Source organism: Puntigrus tetrazona, chromosome 23 (genome assembly GCF_018831695.1).
Source record: "Puntigrus tetrazona isolate hp1 chromosome 23, ASM1883169v1, whole genome shotgun sequence".
Lineage (NCBI taxonomy): Eukaryota > Metazoa > Chordata > Actinopteri > Cypriniformes > Cyprinidae > Puntigrus > Puntigrus tetrazona.
The window spans coordinates 11,219,258-11,232,536 of NC_056721.1; positions in this window are offsets into that span (position 1 = coordinate 11,219,258).

Consider the following 13,279-nt stretch of genomic DNA (forward strand, 5'->3'; position numbering starts at 1 on the left):
CTTTTAAATTTTCTATTCATCAAAGAATTCAGAAAAAAATATTATGGTAAACATATTTAGCTGCATTCAATAGTTGCAAACCGTTTTCAGCAATGAAAATAATAAGAAAGCATTAAAATGATTTCTGAAGAATCGTGTAACACTAAAGGTTGTAATAATATTTCACAATATTACTGCATTTTTATATATATACCATTTTCTAACATATTTAAAATCTGTAAGTATTAATTCAGAAGCGAGAACATGTTCATCATAGAGGCGTGTTCAAGTAATGCTATGAATAAATAGATTTTTTTTTAAAAAAAGGCTCTATGTCATTGACCCAATCACAGGGTAAAGGGGTATTATTTCACATCTGCTAGACCTCTGGTTCAAACCTTGCCTGTGTCAAAGGTTATCTCATCCTGTCCCGTTGCAAAAAGAGTTTTCCAGCTCATATCACATCACACACACATTGCTACATCCTTGCAACCCAGTCTCTCAGTTGCTGTCATTTTTGACTGGCCCAGATAATGTGCTTTAATGGACGGTCCACAATAGATGCCCTTCTTTCAAAGCATTTGAATGCGCAGAGCACTTATTTGGGAATTAATAGGTGCTCCATTTCCAGCTGAAAGACAGAAGCAGGCAGATGGAATGGAATATGACTGTAGAGGTTCTGTCCAGAATGCTGATGAACATCTCCAGAGAGAGCATCTGCTCCAGCTTCTGGCCTTCGCTCCACACTAATGAACCTTACATCTGATGCCCTATCAGGCACTTTCCCGTGGAATATCACCTTTCGTAGAAGGCATACTGTATGTTTATGAATAATTCTCTGTTTAATGTTATGCAGGTGCAGGCTAACAGAGTACATGAGGACTTTTCTCAAGTCACCTTGACGAGAGCTTTGAGAACGATATTTGTTTTGCCATTTGGTGTCCTTTGAAGTAGACTCACAGCTTTGCCCTCTCGCTTGGACTCACATCTAAATGGGTTTTGAGAGGCCTGTGAAAGTGAAAGTCACAAAGTGATTTGAGCGTGTAAGAGGTCTAAGTGACATTTTAAGATCACATGGAGTGGACAGGGACACTCTGACACGATTTGACATAAATGTTTGGATGATGTCATAAGATTGGAAGTGATGCTTTTCCTGAGATTGAAATGCAGTCTCTAGAGTCTGTATTATTCACGCTAAGGGATTTTTTAAACCTCTGCATGAAAGTGCATTTAAGATGTTCAGTAATAATAGAATGCACTCGGGAAAATGATTGTGTGCTGATTCGGTACTTTCTACAGTGTATTTGTTCAAGTGTAAACTTGAAAATATTAAACTTGCTGTACATTTGTACTTTAAAAAAATATTTGCATATAGTTAATGTTGATGTTTTTGTCAGGTTTGGTGGTTTGTTTTGTGAAGCATTGAGCTCATCTACTCAAAATGATATATTTATGCTGAAAGTGAAGGCGTGTGTGTGTGTGTGTGTGTGTGTGTGTGTGTGTGTGTGTGTGTGTGTGTGCACGTGTGTATTTGTTGTCTTATTTCTTAAAACTACAATACTGTTCTTTCGTGTGTTTTGTTGTTGTTGTTGTTGTTGTTGTTATACATTTATTTATTTGATGAAAAACAATTGGATTTTTTTTCTTTTTGAATACGTTTAAAGTGTAATTTATTTCTGTGATTTGAAGATGAATTTTCAGCATCATTACTTCAGTCTTCAGTGTCACATGATCGTTCAGAAGTCATTGTAATATGCTGATTTGATGAAAATAAAAAATATTTATTATTATTATCAATGTTGAAAACAGATGTAATATTTTTGTGGTAACTCTTAATTTCTTTTTTTTCCAAGAGTAGTGTTAATAAATGATTTGGAATAGAAATATTTAGTAACATTGTAAATGTGTTCACTGTCAGTTATAATCAATGTTATGTGCCCTTGCTGAATAAAGGAATTTCTGTTCCCTTTTTTTAAATCTTACTGACCTTTTAAATGGTACTGTAGTATTTTAAGGTCATTTTGCATCAGTTTAAACAGCATGCAGTGAGCTTATAGAGATTTAAAGAAAATATTATCTAATACAACAGTTCAGTGTTTTATATATATATATATATATATATATATATATATATATATATATATATATATATATATATATAGTTATTTTAAAAGGTTTTTTTAGGTTACTTTAAGTGACATCACAATGCAAATAAATCGCAAGTTTAATCGATTTTTTTTATTTTTAATTGTCATTCAAATATGCTTAAACATGTTGTGTGCAGGAAACCTTTTTACTCAAATTTTATTTGTCATTTCTGTTCAGTTTACGAGGTACTTGCACTGGTTTAAACTCAGGAGTGAGTGTTGTATCAACAGCATTACCTTTTCAACACTGCATAAGCTCCCAGATACCTGATTAATTCAGATACATCTCCTTCTGTGGCAGCGGCACAACGACATTCTAAGCGAAAATGTCAAGGTCACTGTGCTGCAGTATAAAGCTTCAGTCCTTTTTTTTTTTTTTTTTTTTTTGCAAGACTTGTTGAAATAGCTGAGTTCTTTGCGTGGTGTCTGAGGCTTTCATTCCTGACACAATGCACCTGGCTAGAGCAGACGGCACACTTATTTCTCACATCGGCAAAGTTCTTTGATAAGCGCGTAATGGCTGAAACCGTCTCTGTATTTGTTCGTGTTCAAGGGTTGCTCTGGTGGACATGGCCCAAATTACATCAGGGTGTTTGCATCTCATCACTGACCGTACTTGGAATTATTCCTGGTTTTTCCCTGGTCCGAGGCAGGCGTAGTGGTGTGTGATTGTGTCTTGTGGAAGGGGAGATAGGGGAGAAGGACATTGCGTGTATCAGCAGGGAAAGAGCAGAGGCAGGCGGTGACGGACAGATCTCGCACTGGGCCTGTCAGTGGAACATGCCTGCAGGGACACGCAGATGTAGAATAGCTCCACTCTCTTTTAGCGCACACCAATTTGCCAAACTCCATTTTGGGGGGAGAATAGGTGTCATTCTCCTAACACATAGATTAGACTGGAGAAGATAACTATTTTAGGAAGGCTTATTGCATCTGGAATGTCAGGGAAAAGTCGATGGCTTCATGACACAGACTTTAGTGGCCAAAAATTTGAAATAAGAATGACTGTTTTTAAATGTTTTTGAAGAAGTCTCTTATGCTCACTAAGTCTGCATTTATTTGATCAAAGATATAGTAATATTGTGAACAAAAATTACAAAATGCAAAAAGGTTTTGTGCTTGATTATTAGCAGTGTTAATCAATATTAATTAATCAATGTTATCATCATCAATAAATCAACCATAATACATTTTTTCAGCATTCTTAATCACCATTATTAATTAATATTCTTGATCAATATGAAGCTCACTTAACAGTGTTTTTTGTTTGCCTTTACTGTCACTTTACTGTTTTAATGCATCCTTGCTGAATAAATGCACTGATGTTCAGCGTTACATCACACAAATACATTTTATTTGAAAATATATTTAAAAAGACATTTTACATTTTTAAATAATATTTCACAATTTTGCTGATTTGAATGCAGGCTTGTTCATTATAAAGGTCTTTTTTCAAAAATATTACAAATTCAGAATTATTTCAAACTTTTAGCCACCAGTGTAAATCTTGCCAAACTTCAAGAAAACAGTTTAACATAATGTGGCACTTGAATCAGGATCTAATGAGTCTTTTCTCCTAGATTTTGTTTTCATAGTCTGAAATGTTTTCGATTCGGAGTGTCTCGTATTTTAACCTAAAAGTGGAGTATTTACAGTCCTACAAGAGGAGACGGGTCTAGTGTGTCGTTTTTTCACCTCGTGTTATGTTTTTCAGCTTACATTCCTTCTTCCCTTATGTGAGTTACACAAAATTGGTGGATATGAGCCCTGAAATTGCATTCTCTCCCTGTGATGAAAGGAGATTGCTTGCCTAGCATGCCAGTTGAGGAAAACCAGCATGCACGACAAACGCAGTTGCCAGGGGAACATTTTTCATCCTCAACTAGGGGTGCGTGCGTCAGGTTTATTACTTTTGGGAAACAGGGTCCTGCCTTTATCTTCCTGAAAAGACTCATAATTATTGCCCTGTAAATTTACGGCGCATTGCTGCAGAAGGCAGAGCGCCGAGAGGCTGCCGTTCTCCTGCCCCGTAATGCCCCGTTGATAGATACGTGCCATCATCATTCAGTTGATAAGTCTGCAATTTTTCAGAGGAACTGTACAGCAGAGGTCTTTTGAGAGACGTTTCTCTCTTTTGTTCTTGGTGTGAGAGTGTGAGTGTGTGTTTGAGTAATGAGTGAGAGCAATTCAGCCTTCAAGTTCAAAGTGAGAGCTGTGTTACTTACTAGAGGTACTCTGAAAGGTCCATTAAACCCCTAGGATGGAGCTGATTCATTTAGGTTGTTCAGAAAACTATTTGCAAAAGCTTCTTCAAAAACAAAATCTCTTTAGACTTTATTATGCATTATTATCTATTTGGGCCAATTTACTAGACTCTTTTCCCATTACAACATATTAAACTCTGCTAAATCTAAACTTCTGCTTCAACTGTAACTATTAATGAGTAGCCATTATTTATCCAAGTCTAAATCTAACTTTGCTTTTACCATGTGACATTTAAGGTTATTTATATGTTCAAATACTTAAGCTTAATATGTACTGTTGTATATAAGGTATGTAACGTGGGTCTTGGAAGAAACCGTTTGAAAGTGAAAACATTTTCTAATTTTATAAAGCCAAGTAACCTTTATTTATTCAGCGCTTTACAGTATCCAGTGCAGATTGTTTCTGAGCAGCCTGGCAGTAATAACAGGATAATAATAACAGGAAAATAACAGAATATATGATGCAAACGTCACTAAATATAAGACAAATTCAAATTCTGCGACTGCAATAAGCAACCATAGCACTCTAACATGACTTACATCAACACACGTTAACTCATGTCATGACCGGTTTTACAGGTAAACACGAAGTGTCTTTGCGAAAGTAGCAGGAAGTAATGCCAGAGCTGTGTTCACACAGAGCTGAATTCAGGAAAATATTTGTTGCTCGAGCTGTTAAGTTGCTCCCGGCACAACAGCATCATTCCTGCGGATTCCCACTGGTAGCAACTTAACACCTCAAGTAACAAACATTTTTTACTGAACAACTCCTGAGCTAAACTATGAGCTCCACATTCTTGCTAGGTATTATTAGTCTTTTTATTGCGAATATGTTTTCTTTTCATTTATAGACACTGAGGGGTGAGTGGGTAATCAGCAGCACAGCACATGTGGTACATAGTTTTTAGTGGTCAGTAACATATTAGTGAAAGTATTCATTCATACCCCAGTTTTTTCATGTTTTGTTACGTTGCTGCCTTGCGATAAACTGCTTTAAATGACTTGCATCATAACGGTAAAGCTAAAAGCGGGTTTTTAACATCTTTGCAAGTTTCTTAAAAATAAAAAAACTTAATATTTCGTTGCATAAGTATCCATTCCCTCATCTGGGACAGTTGAAATGTTGTTTAAGAGCATTCATATTCCTTGTAGCAAATTCAATTGAATGGGTGTGATTTGGAAAGGCAAAAAATTAAAAGTTAATGACAGCTGATGATGCATATAAAAGCAAAAACCATAAGGTAAAAATAACTGCCTGTAGAGCTCAGAAACAGAACCACACATCTGGAGAAGAGTTAAAAGAAATTGCATTGAAGGGTTACAGAAGCATGTAGTCTCCATTACCCTTAATGGAAAAAGTTTGAAACAACCAGGGCTCTTACTAAGCAAGTGAAGGAAAAGTGCTTTGTTTAGACTGGTGACCAAGAACCTGATGGTCACTCTAGCTGAGCTCCATGATCATATGTAGAGGTAGAAGATATCTACAGAAGGACAAATGTCTCTGCAACACTCCACCGATCTGGGCTTTATGGCGGTGTGGATTTTGTGTGTCTTCTCTTGAGTGAAGACACACGAAAGCTCAGGAGAATTTGGAGAAAAAAAACACCTGAAGAACCCTCGGCATGTGAAAAACAACATTCTGATGAATCTCAGTTCCAGGCATAATGCTTTCTCTGCTCGTCACCTGAAGAGTACCATCCCAAAGTAAAGTGTGCTGGTACCAGTCTCATGCTGTGGGGCTGTTTTTCAGCGGCGGGGACTGAGAGACTCATCAGAGTAGAAGAAAGGCTCAATGCACTAAAATATGAAAATTAAATATAAAATTAAACCCAGTCCAGAGCATTCAGAAGCTCAGACTGGGTAGAAGGTTTACCCTAAACACAGCAAGAGTGACTTATAGACAACTCTGTGAATGTCATTGAGTGGCCCAAGTCAAAAATCAGATATTTCTGGAGAAAGCTGAACATCTGCCCCCATCCAGCCTGACAGAGCATGAGATCTGAAGAGGTGAGGAGAAGAATGGCAGATAATTGACAAATGACTATTAGCAAAGCTTCAGACTGCAAAAAAGTGCTTCAGCTAAATATGTAGTTATGAATACTTGTGCAGTGCACTTATTTCAGTTTTTTTGTTTGTGACGATTCTGTTTTTGGTAATATGCAAAAGTATGAAGTGTAGACTGATGTTAAAAAAATGTCATTTAAAGCAGTTAGACGTTTCAATTTTAAAAAATGCTGTTATTTTAAACTTTGCTTTTATCAAAAAGTATATGTGACAGTGAAGACTGGAATAATGATATATGCTGAAAATTAAGCTTTACAACACAAATTATATTTTCAAATATATTCAAAGAAAACTGTTATTTAATTTGTAATAATATATCAAAGTATTACTGTTCCACTTTCTGTTCCATTTTTGGCTAAATAATGAAGCCTTGGTGAGCTTGGAGATTTTCAGAAACATAAATATTACAAGACTAAATATTCTTTTAAGTATCTTGCTAGAAGGCGTAACGGTGAGCAGGATAGTGATTTCAGTAACTTTCCAGTTATTGGGTCATCTACTCTGAGCCAAACCTGCAACCTCTGAAGTCATACCTACACCTTAAATGTCTGAAATATTAGATTGCCTCACCGCTTTCAAATTTGTTTTAGACTTTTAAACTATACCTCTTATTTAGCCTTGAAGGACAATCACAGAAAATCAAAACAGCGCTTTGGAGGTTGACTTATGTATGGACATTTAATTGAACTCTAGTTCCAGCCACAGAAAACTGAAGTGTTTTGACACCGATCGAGCCCTCTGTGACTGATACAGCTGAGATGCAGCTACCTCATGGCAGGAGTTTGCAAAGAATATTAACAAAAACCAGATAATGACCTCTCTGGACCGTACTTTGTTTAAGACCATTACAATTACATTAGCGCTGAATAGAAAAATGGGAGCCCTTTATCTTTAATTATCCCTTCAGTTGAGTGGATCATTCCACAGCCAGATTGTTCAGGACTCGATTAGGATCTCGGCCAAGACATTAGCTGCAAATATGGACCTGCTTCACCCATCGACCTGGGTGCATTATCTGATAACTGCATCCCAGTTCCTTTTTCGACATTGTTTTACAAACCAAGGGCATGTTCTTCATCATTTAGACGTCATTAAATTCACTTCTGTCCAGCTCCTAGTGAACCTGCCTTTCAAAGAGCGATAGGACAGGCGTTCATTTCATAGTTCAGTGCTCAGTGAGGGGCGATGGCTCTCTGGATGCCTCTGTCTGTCTTCAGTCAGTGTTATGTATTCAGAGCAGTCATGTAACGTGGTCTAATGTTCTATTCATACTCTTGAATACAGCATCACGCAGCCTCATCATCTCATAGCCAACGCTGACACAACCCACATGACATGCGCTGTTGGTCAGGTGAGTTATTCTCTTAAAGCGAGCGTCCATGAAGTCCATACGTCGCATAATGAAGGAGAAGGGACTCGAAATGTCATCTGTCCGACTAAATCATTCACGTCACGCGGTACCGCTTGCGGATTCGACTTACAAAGTTTGCCCTATATTGGCTACCTGTGATCCCATTAGAAACAATGCAACATTGAATGATAAATGAGGTAATTTCAGACCGCGTATGATTTCCAACAAGAAGAGCCAATTTGACAAAAGATAGGGGATAGGAGAGCTAATCTGTTTCCTCTCCTCAAAATGATTCATTCACTGAAGAACACTTGAAATGTGTAACAATCATCCTGTTTCCACAGAGCTGGCTGTACAGTTTTACGTAATTGACTGAACAGTTTCGATTTCAGAAATAGGTTGCATGCAGAAGAACACCTGTTTTGACATCATAATGTTTTGAGAGCTAATGCATATTAAAATTATCGAAGATCTCAATCTCAAGCTATCACCGTCTATTTATTCTAGCATACGGTGTCATATTTTTGTGGTTTCGTTGTGACTGAGGAGATGCAAAAGCTGAACCTGACACAGATGCAATTCAAATAAAAACAGTTTTTAATTTATATCGCATTAAGGGTTATTAAAGAGTATAATTCGTTGCAATTATTCATAAAAATACATAATATATTGTCTTAAATAATTATAACCAGATTTAAAATGCACAGTGCAGTGATGAATATATTAAGTGTGGTTACAATTATTCATGAGATTGTACAGTGCATTATAGGTGCATTACAAGGCATAATTAATGCATTAAAACTACTTTTATAATGCATTATAAATAAAGGCTTTAAGTAATTTGTTACCGAAGCAAGGACTGTTAAAGGTAGAATTTAGATATAATTGAATTAGAAATATAGGGAGCATTTGCTTTTTACTGAACTGTCAATAATGTAAAGTGTAAGAACTGAAAAATGTACTTGCGCAATGTGTACAGTTACACCATTTACTACAAATTCACGAAATGTTGGGACGTTTTTCAAATCAAATGAGCCAAGATTTAGAGCATAGATAACAACAAATGTTTAAACTGAGAAGTTTTACAATATTATTCACAAAATAAGCTCATTTCAAATTTGACGCCTGCTACAGGTCTCAAAATAAATGGGACGGGGCATGTTTGCCATGCTGTGGCATCTCCTCTTCTTTTCAAAACCGTTTGAAGATATCTGGGCATCGAGGTTATTCATTTCTGACATTGTCTGAATTGTCGATGACAGAATCCTGCCGATGAGTGATGCAGTGTCGTCTGAGGGCTGTAGACCACAGGCACACAACAGAGGCCTTGTCCCTTACGCACAGTCTCCAGATTCTCTGAATCGCTTGATAATGTTATGCACTGCAGATGAAGAGATTTGCAAAGCCTTTGTTATTTGACATTGAGAAACATTGTTTTTAGAGTATTCCAATTAGGGCTGGGTGATAAATCTCTTTAATCAATTAATTCAAATGTGTAGTTTACTTCGATCTGTTTGAATAATAATTGGTTTTGTCTTTAACAATCGCCGACCCTCTCCTCTGAGCTCCCATAGTTGCGTGTGCGGAAAGAAAATGACATGTACTACAGAACGCCTTAAACAGAATAAATATGAGATGGGACTGCGTGCCTTCTGGATTTGTGTCCCTCTGTTTTATTGGTTTTTTTAATATTTCATATTTTACTGTTTTCTAAGCTGCTTTTCTGAGTGGTCCTGGAATCGGTGGCATCATGCTATGGCAAACCAACTCTAGATACATTAGACCTTTTTTCCTAAAATCTTTAACGTTGAACTATAAAGGTTTTTTGGTAAACTTGATTATTGAAATTAATTTATATTAGTACACTGCCCAGTTTTTTTTTTGTAATTGTAATTGTAAATCAGATTTTTCTGATTTTTAGACCATATCTACCAGCCCTAATTCCAAACTTTTTATGCGTTCTTTTTCAGATTGGAGAACCTCTGCCAATCTTAATTAGTTGCTAGAGGTTCTGCCAGCTGAATCTTTTTTTTTTTTTATTTTCTTCCATTTACAGCCCTTTGTTTCCCCACGCCAACATTTATGAGATCTATAGCAGCCAAATGAGCTCACTAGAAGTGTAAAATTTCTCTGTTTAAACATTTGTTATGTTCTCTATGTTCTATTGTGTAAAAAAAAAAATCTTTTCATTGTATTAATTTATTAACATTGAGATTTGGGTTGTATATAATACTGTAGTGTTTTGCTAGTTTACCAAATAGCGGAATTATGTTAAGCTATCTAAAACATACTTTAGATACAAAATTAACACTAATAATAATCTACAGGTTCACCAAATGTTTGTTTATCGATCATTGAGATTATTTTTAGTTACGTATTTTATACTTATGCATGTGTAAAAGTTAAATAATATGAATCTGAAACACGCACTGATTAATCTCACCATTTTTTTCCCCATTCCGTTAGGATTATTAAGGTGCATTTAGAACAAATCTAAATTTAAAGATGAATTTGAAAAATGAATAATCATGATGAATTTGAATTAAAATGTGTCTAGATAAACATGATGAAGCATGTATTTGTCGTTTTGTGGAAGTCAAATTAAAATATCTATTATCTGCACTTGAGGAGATTTTACTATGAGTAAATCTCACACGTATTTACTTGCTGTAAATAATACCTCACTGTATTCTTTTAGCAGTTGTTTCAATCCAGCAGAAGTGTGTCTACATGCGTGTTCGAGTCGGTCACGTTAGCCCTAAGTATGCTGAAGGCTGTTTTGAGGCTTACTGGCATGTCCTGTATCAGATTCATCTGACTCAGACTCCTTTGCATAATTGAGCTTCTGTTTGAATAGATTTCAATATATTAAAATTGATTGGACACACAAGTGTTATAAACTAGAGCAAAAGTGTTTTATATTCAGCTGCAGGTTTTCGTGCCGGTCTCTAAGGTGATTATCAATGCCATCCAATATTATTAGGAGTTTTGTTTCAGTTGAGATGTGCGGAAAAGACGTGAGAAAGGTGTGGCAGACAGATAGATGCATAGATAATTGAATGGATCTCTGAGGGGCAATTCAGGTGCAAAAAAACGAAAGCGTATAAATATGTTGAACTGTGATTCAGGATCACCCCCTTCCTCCCCGGATCAGTAACTAATTCATCAGCGACGCGTCTTTGATATGAATCATGTAGATGGATTTGAAAAAATGCCCATGTAAACTGTACTTCAGTTATGACATTAGCCTATGCATAATTTACCCTGAACTTTGGGAAGGGGGGGGGGTTTGGTATTCCAGACGAGCGTTGTGTAACAGACAAGCCGTAATGTATTTAATAGCTACTCTTACAGCCTGAGTTTCTTGCTCTCGAGGGGAAGTTTGAGAGAACTGCACCCTGCTGAAGGAATGGAAAGCGGCTCCTTTGGGCTCTCTACATGAAACTGCTTCGCTAATGAAGTCTCGCTGACTACATCCCAGACTATCACGATGCTTGCGTATTGTGGTAATGATGTCTTTGAAATACTAAGCAATTGGAGTTAGGCTGCTATGAATGGATAAAGACAGTTCGTGCTCCATGGCACGGACTCTCGGCTGGAGATGAATATTTGTAAGCTCTATGATTCGGCTCAAAAGGGTGGAAACTTCAGCAGTTGCTGAAATTAAAAATGCATTTCTTTTCATGCAAGCCAGCAACGCACATTTATGCTGATACCTTCTCATTAACAAAGTTGTGATTTTCAGGGTTCATTTTCCAGATGCACATGGTAATTAAATGGACAAGGTAATTACTTTGCAGGTGGAAAATGATTTTGCATGCATAAAAGGCCTTGGGAGGTGTAAGAAATGTCCTGTTTGAATAGATATACATGCATGAGAAATGATTTTTATTTATTTATTGGGTTAAAACTGCAACATATAAGCATGCAACGTATCCTGTAGCTCAAACAGTAAACTATGCTGCAATGTCAAGGTCATGGGATTGATTTCCAGGGAATGCGTGAACGGCATATGATGAATGCAGCATGAGTCACTTTCGATAAAAGCGTCTTTCAAATTCATAAATGTAATTTAGTGGTTGTCATATCAGAAGAGCATATATGTTCAACAGAGACGCTTTGTTATGTAAATGAGTGATGGCCACTTTCAAAACACTGCTTCACGAGGCTTTAATACTTTTGTTTTGAATCATTGTTCAAACCAGTCAGGTAATGTGATTTTAGAAAACTAGGCTGTTTTGAATCACGATTTTGAGTTGTTCGTTGCTAAAGGATATTCATTTAGTGAATTTACAAACCAGTGTCTAATTCATGGTTTGATCTTTGATCAGTTTTAAAATGTAGGTTGTTTTAATGAATTTTAATGATAATGCATGTGGAATACAGTAAGGAAGAGTTTCAAAAAGATTTGCTTCTCATCAGTAATGTAAATCTTTTTTTTTTTCCTTATTTTACATGGCCAACATTTGTTCAATATGTTGTGCAAGCTAATTGTTCAACTTTTAAAAACATGATTCAAGCCCCTAATTTCTTTTTCCATTTTCGCTGCATTGCATTTACACTTATAAATACAATAGCACGTTCTGTTTTTTGAGATTTAGGATGAAAAGATTCTGCAACGTTTTAAATCTGAAAGTGCATTGTGTATAAATGTAGAAATAGTCAACTTTGAATCATTAAAACGAGTCCCAAGCCTTTTTCCTGTTGACATCAAAGTGAAACATTAGCCTGTTGCCCTTCTACTTGTTGCTCTTTTTGTGTTTGTCTGAATAGAAAATGCTAATTCATTCTTTGCCGCTTTTTTTTTTTTAAAAAACTCACAAACATTGCTTTCAACGAAATTGACCAATCACTAGAGGGGTTTGAAAAATCAACAATTGAACAAATTGTTGATTCGTTGAACAAACATGTTAAAAATAGGTTCATATTATTAGAAAACGGACGTGTTTTTAACACTGCATGCGTGTCAAACTGTTGTTTGTGACTCCCAAAACCAAAACATCAACCTTTCATAACCCATTATGAGGCTCTTTACTCTTTAATCTTTAAAACAAATTCAAATAGGTCAGTGAATGTTAACTCCATTGGTTGAACAAAGAAACAATGCCCCTTCCAACCTCATGCTACTATCACCCTACAGCGGGATTCAAACAAAGCGATGCTTTGAGAGCCGTAGCATTTAAAATTCACTAACATTTTATGCTTTACTTTAAACATTTTTAAGTTTCAGTTGTATGTCATGACAGATCTATGCTTCTGAGTTGATGGTTCAATGTCTCTCCTTAGGGTAGAGCAGACAGACATGCCTCACTATGTCTCATAATTGTTTCCCTCTGTGTCTGTTTTTTTCTCGCTGTCTCTCTCTTTTCCCCACTTTCTCTCCAACCCAACAGTGAATTGCATCTGAAGCTGGCATCTCTCCCTCCCTGTGGACCTGTCACCGGTGTGACTGCCTGTCCACCATGTTAAAGTCA